The sequence below is a fragment of the Leucopleurus acutus genome (assembly GCF_964270905.1).
Source record: "Leucopleurus acutus genome assembly, chromosome: 3".
NCBI classification, from domain to species: Eukaryota; Metazoa; Chordata; class Mammalia; order Artiodactyla; family Delphinidae; genus Leucopleurus; species Leucopleurus acutus.
Genome location: NC_139145.1, coordinates 21770860 through 21789663, shown reverse-complemented (window position 1 = coordinate 21789663; position 18804 = coordinate 21770860). Strand labels below are relative to the sequence as shown.

General features: G+C 51.4%; 1 protein-coding gene across 2 annotated transcripts in view; it reads left to right on the top strand.

The window, feature by feature from the left end:
* LOC309960011 (UDP-N-acetylglucosamine--peptide N-acetylglucosaminyltransferase 110 kDa subunit-like) overlaps window positions 1–18804 on the top strand; it is a 235545-nt gene that overhangs the window by 70875 nt on the left and 145866 nt on the right. The gene's annotated exons all lie outside the window — the stretch shown is intronic.

Here is an 18804-nt window from a genome sequence, read left to right as displayed (position 1 = left end):
GGAGGGCTGCTCAGAAGTGAGGAGAGGGAGGGGGCCCAGCCAGGGGCAAGGAGAGCTCTAGAGGGAGGGAGCCAGCCCCTGGCCCTGGCCCAGCGGTAGGGCTGTGCAGGGCTGTGCAGCCAACATGGACTTTGCCCGCGGCAGGTCAGGAAGGAGCCAGATTCTGCCCCTGCGGCGTCCTTTTCATTCCCTATTCCTTATTTATGATCCCACCCCAGGGTCTCAGGAAGAATGACTGACTGTGTCATCCCATCCCTTCCTCAGTTTCCCCATCTATTGTGGGATTTGGACTGTGAGCTCTTCTTAGAGAGGGAGGAACAGAGCCTCCTGGGAAGTGTTGGGGGGTACTTTCTCCAGCTGCTGGCTTTGTGCCGGGGGCCCTGCTGGAGGCTGCCACCAGTCAGTGTAGGGTGCAGGTCTCCGCGGTAGGGCTCCTCTTGAGCCCTCAGAATTGCTGGGCCAGGGAGTGGCGGTGGTGGGCCACGAGTGCTGGGGTGCAGTGTGTGTGTGTGTGTGTGGTGCCGGGCTGGCAATGGTAGGTGGACTGCCTGGGGCCTCTCAGGATGGCCAGGGTGTAGACAGGGCCACGAACTCCAGATGTCCAGAGCCAACCTCCATTTGGGGAGGGAGGAGACACCCTTGTGATCCACCCCCCTCCGCCTTATCCCTGTGGGTCAGAGGCTCTGGGGCAGCTGGGAGGTAGGAGTGGTCCCTGTGGGAGCTGGTGAGAACTGCCTATGGGGCCCCTCATGTCCGGAGCTGGGACCAGCACTGGAGGGATCCCCAGGGACTGCCTGGGAGGGAGGAGGGAAGGAGCCCCCCTCCCACCCATCTGACAGGAAGCTATGGCTTCGTCCAAGGCCTGGCATCCCCCAGTCCTTCCCTCCTGGATCCCCAGCATCTCTTCCATTGGTGAGGGGATGAGGGAGGTGGGCACTGAAGCTTCCTCTCCTACAGGGCCTGGCTTTGGGGGGAACGGTGAAGTGAAGGCATAGTGAGGCCCCCTGCCTCCCCCTACGTGCGCACACACAGACTCAGCTGCAGTGAGGCCCTGCTTTCTCCTCTCTCTGCTCTGAGGTCCTTGGCTTGGGAGCCCAGGGGAGGGGCCACTTCTGCAGCTGGCTGGCCCCGAACTCCCAGCTCAGCCAGCTGCTATTGAAGCTTCCAGAAGCTGCAGCTCTGCACCCCCTCCCCGCCCCCTGAGCCAGGAGAGGCCTTTGCTGACCTGGGGGAGGGTGTCTTGGTGAGCGAGTGGGCACCCTTAGAAGGACTAGCACAGACAACCAGACAGATGGGTGGCGGAGCAGATGGACAGAGACACCCACGCACAGGCAGACGGAGAGAGACAGATGGACCAGGACTGGGAGAGACGGACATACAGAGGTGCTGGCAGAGACAGGAGTCAGAAAAATGGAAGGGCCTGGGGAGAGAGTAACAGACAGGCAGAGACAGAGACTTGGAGACAGGGAGATCCAAGGGGGGAGACAAGGTGACTGAGATGGGAGAAGGAGAGATACAGGGTAGAGAGGGAGGGGCAGGAAGAGATAAAGAAAGGGGGAAACCCAGACTGAGAGAAAGAGAGAGGAGAGACTGAAGGCTACAAACCACAAACAAGGATTTGATGAGAATCTGGAAGGTGTTTTCTCCTGCTTCCCTCCCCAAACCCCCAGGCCAGCCAAGTCTCCATTCCTTCCACCCCCGGCTCAGTTTCCAGCTGCTAAAGAGGTCAGGGAGAAAGAGAGAGAGGAAGACACACACACACACACACACACACACACACACACACACTCCCCCAGATCCCAGAGACCCCTTTCCCCTGATCTCTTTGTAGGGGGAGGGAGTTGCGGAGGGTGCCTCTCCTAGCCCTGACCCCTACTCACAAATGTACATACCCCTTGTCTCAGAAAATATCCCAGAATACTTCCCACTCACTCCCCACTCACACTCACTGTGTGTCTCCTTGTGTAAGTGCACCCCCCCATACTCACGCCTGTCCACAGGGGCCTGGCCTCACACACACTCACAAATACACATTTTGTGGCATACATGTCTCTGCTCTCACACTCATCTTGAATCTCACAAACATAACCGGTGAACCTGTCCCTATGCTTTCTTACCCATACAGGCAGTGACACACAGGCCTCATCGTGGCTTCTCAGAACATGTTGATACACACACATACACAGTCACACTCTCACACAACAGTGGCAGACACCCCAGAGCAGAGAGAGGACTCTTTCTCTCTGGAGGAGAAGATCAGGGTTCCCAGGGAGCCATGGTGGGGGGGGTATGCCCCCCACTCTGACCTAGCTGGCAGGGCAGGGAGGCAGGAGACACTTTCAGCCGGTGGCAGCCTTCCTGCAGGGCCTGGCCTGGACACAGAGAAACTGGCTGGTGTGAAAGAGCTGAGAGCTGGTGAGAGTGGGTATGCACGTGTACAAACATGTGCACGTATGTACAGGTATAAGGGATGATGAGTGTCTGTTACAATGTGTATGAGAGAGACTGAGTGCATATGAGGTGGGATATGGGTGTGACAGGAAGATCCACTCCCCAAGGTGTGTGGAGTGTGTGGGTGTGGGTGTGACAGCTACTTGTCGGGTATGTCTGTGTGGAGGCATGCATATGTGACAGGTGCATGTGGCTGTACCTGGCTTTGCAGTGTGCGGGTGTGTGTCATGGGCGTACACATGTGAAGGACTGGGACTCTGGGGCTGAGGGGCATGTGTACCAGGGTGCAGTGTTCTGCAGATGTGAAGGTGTGGGAGATGTTTGCGTGTGAGTGTAGTGTAGGCAGGGTGCATGGATGAGGGGGTAGCTGTGTGAGGCTGTGAGCTCGTAGCCTGGGTTGGAGGGCTGTTTTCCAAGGCAAGGATGCTGCGTGAACAGAGGCCACCGGCATGAACACATGCGAAGGGGCTCCAAGGCACACAGTTGGGCGCTGACCCACACGACGTACGAGGACAGACAAACCCGCCCCTGTCCTCCCTCTTGGTCTCTCCTGGCGTCAGTGGTTTTCAAAGGAGCCTCCACGAGGACTGTTTGCTGTGCAGTTCCCCCCACCCCCCAGCCCGTGCCTCTTCAAACACAGGGATGCCCCCCAGGCAGCTTTGTGGAGGCTCCTGCCTCGACCATCTGAAGGCAGATGGGTGGGCTGGGATCTGCTGCCGCCCCCCCAGGGAGCGAGGAGGCGGCACTGCTCCTTCGGCCTGGGCACAGGAAGAGACAGATGGACTGCCTGTCTCGACACCCGGACGTGGGGTCTGGGGGTGGGCGGGCACCACCGGCAGAGGGGCTCTAGCGGGCAGCCCCCAGGTGGGCCCGAGCAAAGGCCAGGACTCTGCCCTTCACCTCCTCAGAGGGGCACCCGCCCTCACCCCGCAGCCCCATCACCTGTCTGGGCACAGGGGCCCAACTCCAGCCCCTTGTACCTCCTAAATACACAACCACTTCCCCACTCACAGCTCCAGCACCCCCAAACACACAACCACCACATGCCTACCCACCCAAACACATATTACAGCCCTAGTACTTAACCAAAACCCAGATGTTTATGACCCCCAATATACCCCCAGACACCCCAACACACACACAAGGCTTCTACCACATCCTGAAACAGATCAACTCTTCCTCCAGTCCCAGCACCTCCCCAGATACACCCAGGACCCTACTGTAGCCCTAATACCTTCCACACACCCAGGTTCTCAGAGTCCCAGCACCTAACCAGACACCCACAGACTCTCCCGACGGCCCCAGCGTTTCCCTCCGCTGCAGCTCATCACGTCCCCAGACACACCGATACAGCCCCCTACACCTTTCCAAACTCTCCCCGCAACATACACGTACACACACCGCCTCAACACCCACGCAGAGGAGGACACCCCTGTAGCCACACCATTTACCTCAAACACACAGACACGGTGCATCTTTGAACAGTAATGTCCCCTCAGCTTCTCGTACCTTCCAGGCCGTGCACGTGCATGTGCATCCCGCACACGCACACCCCCCCCCCAGATCCCAGCACCTCCGCAAACAAGCAGTCCTCTGTGTGTTCCCCAGCAAGCTGCAGCTCCAGTACTTTCCTCAGCCATCCAAGGGCCCAGGGACAGCCCCCACCCCTCTCCAAACACCAGTCCCGCACTCATACACAGACACACAGGGCCCCAGCCCAGTCACCCCTCAGAGCAGCTCCGCCCTGCGCCCACACCTCACCCTGCAGCCGCACTCCCACCATCACACGTTCCAGCACAGCCTCCCTCCTCAGCACTCTCCATCACCGCTCCCCCACCCCACCTTGTCCTCCCCAGCCTCCCTCCCCCAAACTCCCCCCAGATAGCCTCAGCCTTGCAGACACACTGGCCCACTCTTCCGTGCTCTCTCTCATTCTCGGCTGCCTGGTCCTCCCCCACTTCCCAGAGCCTCCTCTGCCTGGGGAGGCATCTCCACCCCCCCTCATTGCCCCAGGCCTTTCATTCCTGGACAGTGAGGCTGTACATCTGGTTCAAAGCTGCCCCACCCAAGACCCTGTGCTCTGGGCACCCTGGCCTGGGCTTTGGGGGTTTGGGGCCTCTTTGGGGGCTCTTGGCACCTGGTCATCCTGGTGTGTCAGCCAAGAACTCTGAGTACCCAGCCATGCCCTGACTCTGTCGTGTATGGGTGGGGGTGGGGGGGTCTGGGCAGAGGGATTTACCCCCAGCCTGCACATTCTCAGGTGCTTGCCAAATCCCCCTCTTCTTGGGCTCACCTGAGGGGGACATTGGGTCTGGAGCTTCAGGAAAAAAAGATGGAGAAGGTGCTGGCTTGATATGCTTCCCCTCCCACCCCACCCCACCCCCAGATCCGGGCTTGGGGCTTGGTCTCCCTGGGAGTCAGTTCCAACAGTGAAGGTTACTTTACTAGATGCATGATTTTAAATGGAATCTCCACCATCTGTTCCACCCCCTAATTACAGATGCACAGAATCCGCCTCAGAGGGCAGCGTGAGGGGAGTGATTTAGAGGCTGAGCTGCTTCTGCCTGCATTAGGGCTGGGGAGACTGGGGGGGGCCTCTGGGTATTGCTCACAGCCCCCCAATCCCATCTCTTTCCCAGGGGCCCCTCGTGCCTCTTCTCTTGTTGGGGGAAAGGCTCCTAGAAAGGTGCCCCGACCCCCTAGAGCTGAAAGAGGAAGCAACTGCAATGCTGAGGGAGGGGTGCCTGAGAGATCGCCTGTGTCCCAGGCCCCAAGTCTGGGGAGGCAGGCTCCATTAGAGCCTTAAAAAATTCAGTGGATCGATCTCTTGCCTGCTTCTTGTGCCCTGGGGAGCCACAGGCGCTGGCCTGGCCCAGGTGTCTGCCCACCCCAGGGGTAGCAAGGATTAGTGAGGTTAGGGAGGGGGCGGTTAGAGCAGAGGTGGGGACATCCAGGTTTTGGCAGCAGAGGATGTGGCCAGGCACGCCAGGACCCACCAGGTGTGTTTGCACGTATGTGCCCGTCCTCCTTGGCGCAGCTGGCAGGCCCGACCCCAGCTTGAGCCTTGCCCTGTGGGGCTGGACGGGCACCAGGGGCCGGAGGGGATGGGCCAGGGCCTGGGCCTCAGAGGGTTCCGAGGGACACCCCGAGGATGGGTCTACCTTTGCCTGTGGCTCCGGGGACCTGGGGCCCCGGCCAGCTCGCCGGTGGTGGTGGCGGCCGCGGGCACGCTGCGGTAGAAGCTGGAGCATTCACTGTGGGGAGAAAGGGAGAGAGGCCGGGCTACAGGAATTTTAAAGATTGCTGCAGGCAGGAGGGTCTCTGGAACCTTGTGGAGCGGGCAGTCATGCAGAAGTAATCCTATCGCTGCCTGCCTGGAGGAGAGGAGAGGAGAGGAGAGGGGGCTGGGAGGGGAAGGATGGCGCAGCCGCCCCTTTCCCACCTCAGCCCCTGCCCCAGCCAGCTGTGGAGGGAGCCCGGGACCCCAGGGGGCTCCCCCGGGGAGGCACCACCCTTCCACCGCTGCCTGTGCCCCCTGGAGGGGCGGCACCGCAGCTGTTGCTCGGCTAGGAGCTCTGGGTTTTATAAATAATGCAGCTTGGAGGTGGGGGCCCACTCAGCCTTGGGTCACCCACTGTGGCATCATCTCCAGCTGGCAGTCCTGTGGCAGAGCCCCTCTGCCTTCCAGCCTGCTCCTCCTCTTTTGCTATGTGAGTTTGGGCCAGAGGCCCAGCCTGTGTGAGCTGGGCCAGGGCAAAGGAGTGTGGAAGAACCCAGAACCCCCTGTCCTTTTGTACCCCGCCCCCACCAGCCTTCACAGGTTAACTGGCCACTGGCTCAGCAAATCCAGGCTGGGAAGGGATGACCCGCTGTACAGGGGCCTCCCCAGTTCCAGCCCCTCCATTTTGCAGATGGAGTAACCAAGTCCAGAGAGGGCAGGGATGGCCAAGGCCAGCCAGCTGATGAGCAGCTCCTTCCTGTCCCATTCTGCTGTCAGTCAAGGCTCTTCTCAGCCTCAGCTCAGCTAAGAGCAGGGCCTGGAGGGCGGGGGGGATGTTTGGGAAAGTGGTTGCGGCTGAGACGTTGCCATGGCGATGCTGCAGGATGCTGAGCTGAAGTGGGGGTCTTACAGGGTCTCTGGGGCCCCCAGCTCCACACCCCTGTGGTCTTCTCCTCCCCATCTCCTGTCCCTCACCCAGAGGCCTGTCAGGCAGCTCCGGTGACAGGCTGGGTAGGTGACAGGTGGTACAGGTGATGGTCTGGGTGGGTGACAAGCTGGGTGGGTGACAGGTGGTGCAGGTGATGGGCTGGGTGGGTGACGAGCTGGGTGGGTGACAGGTGGTGCGGGTGCGAGGCAGGCAGGTGACAAGCTGGGTGGTGACGGGCCCTGCTGATGACAGGCAGGGGGTGTGGTTGGCGGGGATGCTGTCTCCTGGCTGGTGGCCTGTCGCAGCCCCCCACCCTCACGCGTGTGCACATGCACAGACTCTGGGCTCAGAGCTTGGGGCTAAGATACTAATGAGGCTTATTACGTGTGGGGGGGCAGGTGCCCAGGCTCACTAATGAGAGGCCTTTAACGAAGAGGGGAGACAGCTGGGGGGCTTTGAGGAATTCGGCTGGCCCTCCTGGTCTGGAGGATGAGCCAGGTCGGGGCCCCACCTACCCTTCCCCCCGGCCACTTGGCTTTGTGTTAATACTACCCACAGTCATGATAGTTACCATTGTCCAAGCGTTTGCTACACTGGCTGAGCCCTTTGCATGCGTTTTCTTATTTCAACTCAGCAGTCGTAGGAGGGAGGCACTATTGCCCATTTTATGGATGAGGAATCTGAGGCTGAGAAGGCAAGGGACTTCACGTAACAAGTTTCTGTTGCAGCTGACATTTTAATCTTAAGTCTTTCTGTCCCCAGAGCCCGTGCTCTTAACCATCCCACCAGTAACACTCAGGACTTGGCGCAGACCCCGACCTTCTCTCAGGGCCTCGGTTTCACTCTTCTGGAAAATGGATGTGCGGTGGAGGAGTGAGCACCATACGTTCTTCAGCTCTGACTTGGGTGGCTTCAGGGGCTCCTCCAGTTAACTGCCAAAGCCTCACCCCATCTGGCCCAGATTCTAGGTGACACCCCTGGACTGGAGAGAGGGCAGGGCTTAGCACTGAGGGAGCGGAGCTGAAGGGGGGATGCCTGGGGTATCCAGACCACTTCCTGCATTGTGTGGTGGGGAGGCTGAGGCCTGGAGAGGAGCAGCAAGGGCCCAAGGCCACACACCCTGTAAGCTGTAGGGCCCCGTGGGATCCCAGGTCTCCTGGCCTGTTGGAAGGGCGGGGCTGGGAGTGGTGCCAGAGCTGGGAGGTCACCTCCTCCTGGACCCCACCCACCAGCCTAGCTTCTGCCCTGGAGGTTGTGAGCCCCTACATCCTGGGAGGGGGCAGGGGGCTGTTGGCCACCTCTTTAGGGCCATGCCCCTTCCCCGTCAGTCTGGGCCCGTAGTGTCAGTTGATCTCCTCCCTTTGGGACCCATTGGGGTGGAAACTCCCTGGCAACAGCTGATGGATGGGTTAAGGCCTTGACATTGGCCTGGGGCCACAGCATGACCCTGGAGGGACCAGGCTAGGGCTGGGGGGCTTGGAGGGGAATTTAAGGGAGAAGAATTAGGGTCATAAATCTTGGAGCGTCTGGATTCTCTTCTCCTCGACCTTAATCTCTTACCAAACCTGCTCTCCGGCTGCTCATCCAAGTCTGAGGGTTGAGGGGGGTCCACCTGCCCATTCCCCTCTCCCTCCAACTGATGCCTCCCCCCACCCGAAATTGCACCCCCTATGGGGAAGAACAAGTTGCAGCCACTGCCGCTGGACAGAATTAAGAACTTGTGTGTCTAGACTACTGGATTTGGCCTCTGATTCATAACGGTAGGCAGGGCAGAGAGCTTCACTGCCTCAGTGTCCCCAGCCTTGGGTTTGAAATCCTCTCCTGGTGCCTGACTGCTCAGTCAGGAAGGAGTGCTAAGACCAAGAGGGATTTCACAGCTGCAGGACACATGGCCCTGTCCTCAGAAGCCCCATTCTGAGATAAGCAGCACAGTCCTGGCCTTGAGAGCCCTCAAACCCAGAGGTGAGGTCTTGAACTCAGGCTGGGTGTGCGCTGAGGCTCAGGTAGGGATGGGTGGTGCTGGGTGGCTGGTCTGTTTTCTGAAGCAAAGGCCGAGGCTGGGGAGAGGCCAGAAGAAGGGTGGAGGTTTGCCTGGGGGCCTGAGGAGCCGTCTGTGGTTGGGGGTGGGAGCCTGGAAGGGTCTGGCTTTCCCATAGTCCCGGGCAGCTGTAGCCTGAAGTTCTGGGGCCCTCCTAGCTCCCCAGGGAACCCGCTGCTGCCCGGCCCTGGGGACCCAGGCGTCCTGGCGGGTGAGGGCGGGTCTCCGGCAGGCGCCCTGCCAAGCCTCGCAGCCTGCTCACCAGGAATCTTGTTGCTGAGAGATGGAAGATCCAGGTCGGGCCTGCAGCTCATCTCTCCCCTCCGGGAGGAGGAGGGGCCCAAAGATGCCTTCCTGCACCTGCCCTCCCATCTGGGGCAGGGCCCTCCTCAGCAGTGGGTGGGGCTGGGGGGCCCAGGACAGGCCTCTAAGGCTCCGTCACATGTCCTGGAGCCTAGCCCAGCCAGCAGTGGGCACCGGGGCACTCTGGAGGCAGAATGAGCCTGGTGTGGCAGAGGAGAGGTGGGGGTAGGGTGCTGAGGCCACAGGGGGCCCTGCATAGGGGCCTAAGCCTGGCCCTGGCCCCCACTGGCTCCCCCAGGGCACAGGGTGAAGAGTTGGTTCTCTTCCATTACGGGAGCGTGATTTTATTCCACGTGTCACGGAGTCTGAGATTAACTTGCTCACCAGTCTGTGACAAACCCCTCACACCCAACACACACATACACACAGGCAGAGACACACGGAGATCCTTGGTCTCACAAACGCACCTTCCACAGACACACATAAGCATTTCCATGCTACAACGCATGGCAGACTCTCACATGCAGATGCACAAGCACACACCGAGATACAGTGTGTAAAGATACACCGAGACCTAGATCCACAGTCTCCAAAGCACAACGTTCTCCCACTCACACTAAGGCCACACAGACAGAGATACAAACAGGCGGTCCAGGGGGATGCTCGCAGCCCTACCTAGACATGCACAGATCAAGGACGCCCGGTGCCCCACAGGCACAGATACACATAGACACACACAACCCCAGACACAGTCTTGTGGGCAAGCCTAGACCAACCGCCACACACACTGAGACAAAGGCCCAGATACATACAGAGACAAAGACAGGCACAGACACACAGCCGGCAGCACGCACACAAGCACAGGCGTGCACACCCGGACACAGACAAAGACAAATAAATGCCCAGAGGTTTTGCTGTGGACAAAATGTGAGGCGCACACACACATCTGGGCCTCCTGCTCGACCTCTCTACCTGGGGACGTGGTGATCTGGCGCCCGTGGCTCCAGGGAGAACTCTGAGGAACCTTCTGCTTGGTCAGAGCCCCCCACCCTGGGCCCAGGGCCAGCCCCCACCTCTGGCTCCCGGCCCGTGGCCGAGGCCATGCAGCCACACCCTCAGCAGCGCCCTGACATCCTACCTTACCCTCCACGTCGTGCACACTCACGGTCACACCGTCTCCTCCTGCACGTGCTCACGACACCCTCCACGCCCGCACACTTATGGTTTCTCCCTCACACCCCCCTCAGGTGTCCCCTCCTTGTTGTCTTTCTCAATCACTGTCCCCACCCCCTCGCCCCGCAGACATGCACAACCTCCAGCACAGCCTTCGTGGCCCACACCCTCGCCTTCTCACGCAGACCCCCATGCACAAATAGAACGCACGGGCTCTCCGCCACAGACCCACAAGCCACGTACACGCGCTCCTTCACATACTTCCTCAGCACCACTCTCACAGACTGATTCACAAATGCAGCACACTCACACACGCACGCTCCCCCGCATACATCCCCACCGCCTTCTCACATGCGCGTGTGCGTGCACACACACACTTTCAGAGCCTCCCTCACACCATCACTTTCCTTCCTCTGTCTCTCACAAACACTCCCTCTGCCAAGAGCGTGGCTCTGCTGCAGAGCAGCCCCTGAAGTACTTGTCACTCTACTCCACCACGTCCTTGGCCTTCCTGGCCTCAGTGTCTTCCCTTCCACCTCCAGCCCTGCATACTGTGGCCTTGTATTCTTTTGCCATTTCTCCGTTTAGTCAACAAGAATATAGAGAGTATTCATTTATTCATTCAACAAATGTTGACTGAGCACTGATTATGGGTTAAGCATTGGGGATTCTATGATGACACAGGTCCTTCCCTCGTAGAGCTCTCAATTTTGTGTCCAATTCGTTTGCTGCTTGTCTCATCTGACTAGAATGGAAGGTAACCCTTGATCTTGGATGTTGAGAGATGTGTAGGAGTTCACAGGAGGAAAAGTAGGGGAAGGGTGTTCTAGGCAGAGGGCAAAGCATGTGCAGAGCCTACAAGTAAATCAAGGTACAGTAGGCTGGAAACTGAGGTGATGCTCAGAGACTAGAGGAGAGGCTGCAAAGAGGGAAGAAGCCAGATGTCACAGAGTTTCGATGCCATGCTCAGGGGTTTAGATTTTGTCTAGTGGGCCACAAGGAGTCATGGGAAGTCTTTAGTGACAGGACAGGGTGAGGAAATGATGGTGGTCTGACCTAGAAGAGGTGAGTGGGAAGGAAAGGAGACTCATTTAGGCACAAGAACCAGTGGGGTTCCAGTTCCAGAGCTGTGACCTCAGGAAAGTCACACAACCTCTGTGACCTGGGTCCATCACATGAGGATGGGAGACAGTACCAGAGCCGGGCTTATGGTATATGCTCGGTAAACAATAGGCATTATTGTCAGTTATCGGTAGGACACGGCAGGGCATCAGATGAGGAGGAGATTTTACTGAGCACCTACTGAGTGCTGGGTACTGCGCCAGGTGCTGGGGCCCAGAGGGGAGGTGGTCTGCGGCTTCAGGAAGCTCACACACCGTAACCACAGCTCACGTGGACAACAGAGTGCGGGGTGTGCGGGTGGAGGAAAAGCACCTCGGAAGGTTAGAGGAGCATGAGGGCTCTGGGTGGCTCACGAAGGAGCTGGCATTGAGCCGGACCCTAAAGAGGCTGGTTGAACTTGGGCAGGCAGAGGTGGGAGAAGGAGCTTCGGAGAGAAGGAGCCCTGTGAACGACAGCCTGAGGGCAAGGGGTCTAATCCGGCTGTTGTGCGGGACACAGGAAGGGGGTGTCGTGGGATGGGATTATGGAGGCGAGACCTTGGTGGCCAGGCTAAGAGGGGGGGTCAGCACGGGCTGAGCTGCACTCTAGAAATCCCATGTTTTGGTGGTAACATGGAATGTGTCCATTAGAGACTCTGCTCCAGGCTCCGCCAGTAAGCCGTTGCCCTCTTCGACCTCAGTTTCCCCATCTGTGTGATGAGTTCAGTCTTGTTTAGGAGGGAGTTCCGGTATCATGTCCTGGGGCTGGCCTAGCCTACTTCGTTGGGCATCTTCTGGCCTGGGATTCTGGGTCTCAGCAGTGCTTCCTTCCTGAGCACCCTCAGCCAAAGAAAGGAGCAAAATGAGGGGTTCCCCAGAGGCAGGTTTTGGGCGCTGCAAATGAGGGGCCAGGAGCTCCACACGGAAGGGAGGGGTCTTTGCCTGGATCTGACTCCAAGCCCCAGAGGGAAACCAGAAGAGAATGTCAAGGTCCCTCTTCCCTCTCGCCCTGACCCATGTGGTGGCAGATGTGGGCCATGTGCCCAGTCCCTGGTCCAGGGGGTATCAGGACTATTCTGCCCACTGACAGAGGAGCAGGGCTTGGGTTCAAGAATGTGGCCCAGGGCTTAGAGTCCCCTGGGGTTAAGGAGCCAGGAGGCCAATCTTAGGGTGGCAGAGCCAAGTAAACGCCCATGGGTAACAGGGTTCATTTATATTTGGTGTTGCCAGGAGTTGTGGTCTAAGGCAAGTCCTGGTGACACCCAAAAAAAGAAAAAAAGAAAAAAAATGCTGATTTTATAAAGACTGCTTTCTTCCATAGTTGACAAACTTATGATGGTACTGATGGTTGGATACTACTCTTAGAGATGAAAAAGGTCTTAAGGAATCTTCCATATTCCATTCACCAATCTGTGTTCTTGTTCAAAGCAAAATTAATTCCTCTCAAAATTAACATATTAGCTTAATAATAATTTTTAATCTTCAAATAATCTATCTGTGAGAATGGGAATTTTGGGTAGGAAAAAGTGACAGAAGATGGGACAAAAAGAGAATTCATAGAAAGACAAAACAGAATTTTTTAAATGGTGGGTACAAACTTCTGTTTCCAACTATATCAGTTTACCTTAGGAAAACATACTAGAAAGGCCAGATAAATCATAAGCAACATTTGACTGTGAGCGTTAGAAAGCTACTGAGGTAGCCATGACCTAGAAAAGTAAAATAGAGAAAGAAACTCACTGAAGTGAGAACAATATTCTGCACATGCGTTTCTAGCCCAGTCATTTAGAAACTACTGATGAAGAGCAAAAGTCTGAGAAACCAAACGTGGCTCCTAAGAGGTAGAAAAACCAGTAGAACGTAGGACAATGTCATAGGGCTAAGGAAACCAGAGTTGGAATTGAGAAATAACAAGGCAGCTAGAATTTTAAGGACCAAAATCACAGAGAGAGTAAAGATTCAGAGAACGGAGCTGCATTCAGCAACAGTGTTCCCTTGCAGTATTTTCCATGTATAAAAGGTAGACAAGACAAGATGCTAAGAAGTCAAACAAAAGCTAACTGAAGTCAAAGCAAAGACTTAGTTGCCTCATAATGCTGAAGAGACAAAATTGGGGTTCAGAACCTATGAAAGATTTGTGGCCCAATGGAAAACTAATGATACGAATTAGGACACTGGAAGTCTCTACATATGTGTGTGTGTGTGTGTGTCTGTCTGTGTGTCTGTGTGTTAGGAAGGTTGATGCAACATCTACATTGAACCTTATAAAGAAGGAAAATGAGTATGAAGTTGGTCCAGGTGACTGAGGTGATCTTCCCCTACCTAAGAATAGGAAATTCTCTCCTCAAGAAAATACAGTTGACCCTGGAACAATGTAGTATTTAGAGCCGCTGATTCCCTGTGCAGTCAAAAATCCACATACAACTTTATGGTCGGCCCTTCTTATCTGTGGTTCTGAATCTGAGGATTCAACCAACCACAGCTCATGTAGTACTGTATTACTTATTGAAAAAAAAATCCATGTATAAGTGGATCTGTGCAGTTCAAACCCAGGTTGTCCAAAGGGCAACTGTAATGTCATTCAGATTCTCTACAACTTGTCATATCCCAAGTCTGGTATTCACTGAAGAACCACCAAGACTACCAAGAAAAGGAGAATTAGAATAAAAAACAAAACAGAATCAGAATCATAGATGACCTAAACATTAAATTTCATACATATTTTGGTAAATATTATCAAGTTCAAGAAAATAGATGACAAGGTGAAGAATTTAACTTGACAACTAGAAACTAGAAACTGATTGAAGTTGAACTGATAGAGTTAAAAATTATACGAAATTTAAAACTCGGTAGTGGATTGGACACAGGTAAAGAGAGGTAAGTGAACTGGAAGATAGAGTAGTAACAATATAAAGACTAAAGCACGGGAAACGAAAAGAATAAAAAGTACACATACGCGCATTTGAGACATATGGGCCACAGTAAACATTTTTATCATATGTGTAAACTGGAGTCCAAAGAAAAAAGGAGAGAGAGATTGGGATGAAAACAATATTTCAGAAATATTAACAGCTGAGAGTTCTCTAAAACTAAAAGGAATATATGGAGCCTTAAATTCAACAAGCACTAAAAAAAAAGCAACAAGAACAAATACAAAGAAAACCACACCTAAGATCACCACAGTACAATTCATGAACAGCAAAGAAAAACATGACATCTTAAAAGCAGCCCGACGAAAAAGAGATTACTTTCAAAGGAACAATAGGATTAAGATTACAGTTTACTTCTCAGCGAAACTGAATGGATACTAGAAAATAATGGAATAACATTTTTAAGTGCTAAAGAAAAGAGCTGCCCATTGGGAATTCTAGAGGCAGAGAAATTGTTGTTTGGAAGGAGAGATGCAATAAGGAAATTTGCAGACAAACAAAATTTAGAAAATATTTTCTCATCAGAACTGACTGAATTAAATTATAAAGGGAGACCTGCAGGCAGAAGGAAGATTATCACAGATGAAAATAAGGACTTTATAAAGAATTATGTATAACAGAAAGGATAAATAAGTGGATAAACCTAAATAAAATCTAACAACACAAAAGGGTAATAAAATATATCAAAAATTAGAATGCATTAAAACAAATGGAAGAGGAAAATATAGTAAAAGAAATTTAAGATCTCAGCATTGCCTGAGAAGCAGTAAAAGAGCTAATAAGTCATGGTACATGTGTAACTGCTACTTATATAAAAATAACAAGCTAATACAAGGCAAAACGGAATTTGAAGAAATCTCAAAGGAAGAAAGAAGAGCAAAAGGAACATAACAAGGTGGGACAAATAGTAAACAAGGAGTAAACGGTCTGTAAGAAAATACATTAACTGTAAATACTCAAATGACAAGGATTATTGAAACAAACAAAAAACCTAATTCTATGCCACCTACAAGAGACAAGAGTCAGATTGAAAATGAAAGGATTCAACAATTATGTCATAACAACAATAAGTAAAATTGAAGATTTTTTAATGTTAACATAGATTTGAAAGCAAAAAGTATCACTGGCGATAATGCAGGATAATAAAACCCACTGTTACTTTACAAGGAATATATTATAAATCTAAACTTCAATGCAATATATGAAGGGAAATTCCAAAAATCTAAGTAGAAATAGAAAAATCTGAATTACCTAGATCAGTAACATAGAACCACAACAATAAATCAGCAGATTATAGAAGATCTGAATACCATCATTAAAAACTTTGGCCTAAATTTATATAAAACACTGTACCAACAATGATGGAATATATATATCCCGCAGAAATTTTTAGGTGCACGTGGCACATTTATAAAATTGACTATATTCTGGTTATAAAACAAGACTCCGAATAAGCAAGAAATTTAAAACTATATAACCAATATTTTAGCAAATAGATGGATATTAAAGACATACTTCTGATCATTATGTAGGTCAAAGATAAAGTTGCAATGGGAATTAGAATTTTATTAATTGAATGATAATGAAAACATGCCATAACAAAACCTGTGGGTTGCAAATAAAGCTGTGGTCACAGAGAAGTTTATGTATTCCAATTATACTCTCTAAATGTAAAAGGGAAAGGAATAAAGCAACTAGAAGATAACCTATCACCCTGAGGTAGGCAGCTCCTGAACTGTACCTGGTGGGGAAGGCAGGGCAGAACTTCAGGAGGCCAGCTGAGAGCACGGTGAACACCATGTCAGGAGCAGTCTCCAAGAAAGAGAATTTAATGTACAAAGGGATGACTAATATATATTTAAGAGCTAGCACCCTGACCCTTCTTAAGGATGACTTACGTTGCTGGGGAAAAAATAAGAAGTGCTCGATGTAGCAGGTGAATAGCTTTATAATTCCCAGGAGAATCTTGGTACCAGGACCACACAATGAAGAACTTGGAGTCCCCATGGCTAATCCAGCAGAGAAAAAAGGAGGAACAGAGATGCGAGAGAAAATAAAGGGAACTCTTGGTGCAATCCGGTGCTGCTGCAGGCCCAAGTCCAGGTATGTGCTCTGTATCTCCACATCTTAAATAAAAGCCACCATGTTCCTCAGTCTTTCAGGTACTTAGAATTTCTCTTTAGAACCTGAAAATGGGGTCAGGTTTCCTGTCTCCATCGCTACAGTACAAAATAGAGGCAGGATGTTTGAAATAGTTCTCCATCTGGCAGAGGAGGCCTTGAAGCTGTGAGCCACTCGCTGCAAACCAGCAGGACATGAAGGATTCTTGAGCAGATCTGAAGCTACTGGGAGGCCTTTGAGGAGTTAAATCCCATAGTAAATACTGTACCTTCAATGGCCCCTTCTCCCTCTCTGTCCAGTCTTCCTCCACTCCCGTGGGGGCCCAAAGGGGTTAAATGAGCACTCTTTGACTTGTACTTGGTGGTCCCAGAACTTGACTTGGGCTTGGAGACTTCCATGAAAAGTCTGCCTTCCATCTACTGGCTTGGGTTTCTTGGTCTCTCTGCTCCAGGCTAATCCCTTCAACCTGCTTTTCCCATTTCTGCCAATAATCCCCCTCTCCAGACCTTCCTAATGCTCTTCTGGGGCAGGGGGGAGACTTACTGAGGGCAATGTTTATTTCTAGAGGGAGAGGTGACCACATGACTTCACACTGTCAGGATATTATATATAGCCCAGTTTCTATGCCCTTTATTCAAAGACGCTCAGAAAGGGTTACTCTGGGTAAATTCAGACCTTTTCTCAATATAGAATTTGGTCAACATGCATTCTGAACAGCAAAAGTTCACAGTATTTTCCTACACTAATTGCCACCTCAGCAAATGCAGGATTAAGTATAATCGATTATAAGAAGTTAGAAAGGAAAGATGGAAGAAAAGAAGGAAGGTAGAAAAAAGGTGGATATGGAGTACTTCATAATTTATGTAGAGTGGACCTAAAACTAACCTGAGGTTTCCCTGAATTATTAGCATATGCTATAGAAACTTAAATGACAAAAAAAAATCCAGCAAGGGAAACTCAAAGATTCTTTGCTTTTTCACTTTACTGCATATACACGTCCATCTTAAACAATCTATATGCTTATATCCAACAAGAGAGCATTGTTTTGCAAGACTGTTTGGGTTCTGTCAGCATGTAAAGGTCAGACAACTCAACTTTAGCAGAGTCAGCTTTCAGGTGAATAATTGTTTCTTTCAGGTTGCGAGCATTTGAATTCTCCAGAAATGTTTCCCAAAACATGAAAATTAAAAGAGTCCTAGGACAGCGTCCTTTAGAAGTTTTATAGTATCAAGGTTTTTGGAGGAGGAGTATCCTTGTCCATTATCAACACAATGATTCCAAGCAGGTCAATTTTTGCTGAGAATATTATATAACAGAACCCACTTCACCTCCATTATACTGACAATGATCTTCCTTACTTCAACCTTGTGCTTCTTAGAAAGTTGAAAATACTGAGCCAAGAACAGACAGTGACAATGCCAGAGACTCAGATGTACCTATAGGTGCCTTCAGACAACATCAGCCACCCAGGCTAAAGTCCTGGTTTAAAACATCCCAACATGAATGAATCTCAAAAACCATATGCTGAGCAAGTGAAGCCAGATCAGAAGGGCACCCACTGTATTATTCAACTTACATGAAATTGTAAACTGGGCAAAAGTCATCTCTAAAGATAAAAAACAGATCCGTGGTGGCCTTGGGGTGGGAGATGGGGATACTTTTGCAAAAGCCTAGGAGGAAACTTTCTAGGGTTTTAGAATTGTTATCTATCTTTATGGGGTGCTAGTTATACAAATGTATACATTAATTAAAAGTCACTGAGCCGTTGACTAAAAATGTCTGCATTTTATTTTATGTAAATGATACCTTAATAAGGTTGATTACAAAATGAACCAAAACCAAAACAAAGCAGAAGAAAAACCTCTCAAGACCTTAAAGAAAATACACTGTTTTCTTCCAGGGTACCAGATTGGAAATGAGGCATTGGTCTGTTCTACCCTCAGATTATCCCTAGGATTATCTAGTCTATTTTAAACCACTAGAGTCCCCTATGAGGAAAACTCACCCCATGTTTAATTACTTTGATTTCTTCTGTGCCTCTTCTCCCAGCACAGTGAAGCCATTCACGGAAGAAAAACCAGCTTTTTCCAACTTTGCATCACCATATATTATTTGCAAAGCTATTATTTATAGAATAAAATTTGGCTACACTTTGTAAAAATCTAGCTTTTTGAGGCTTACAAATCTTAACAGTTAACCTATTGCCTCCACTGGAATTTGGGAAAAAAATTATATTGAAAATGAATAGCTGAGAATTGACATTTTTTTGTGTGTGTGATTTTCTCCTCCCCTAAGAGAGAAGTGAGTAGGAATGAGAAACACATACATAAAGGAAAAAACATTATCTTGCTGCCTTTGCATGGTTATAATTTATAGGAGGCCCTTTTCAACAATAATCTATTATCAGAATCAATAAAATATAATCTCCATGCAGGCCAGGCCAGGATATTTGTCTCTTTTTCAGCAGATTGCAATACAAACCACATTCATGGATATGCTTCTTGATGATCTTTGTAATACTGGAACAGTTGACCATTTCC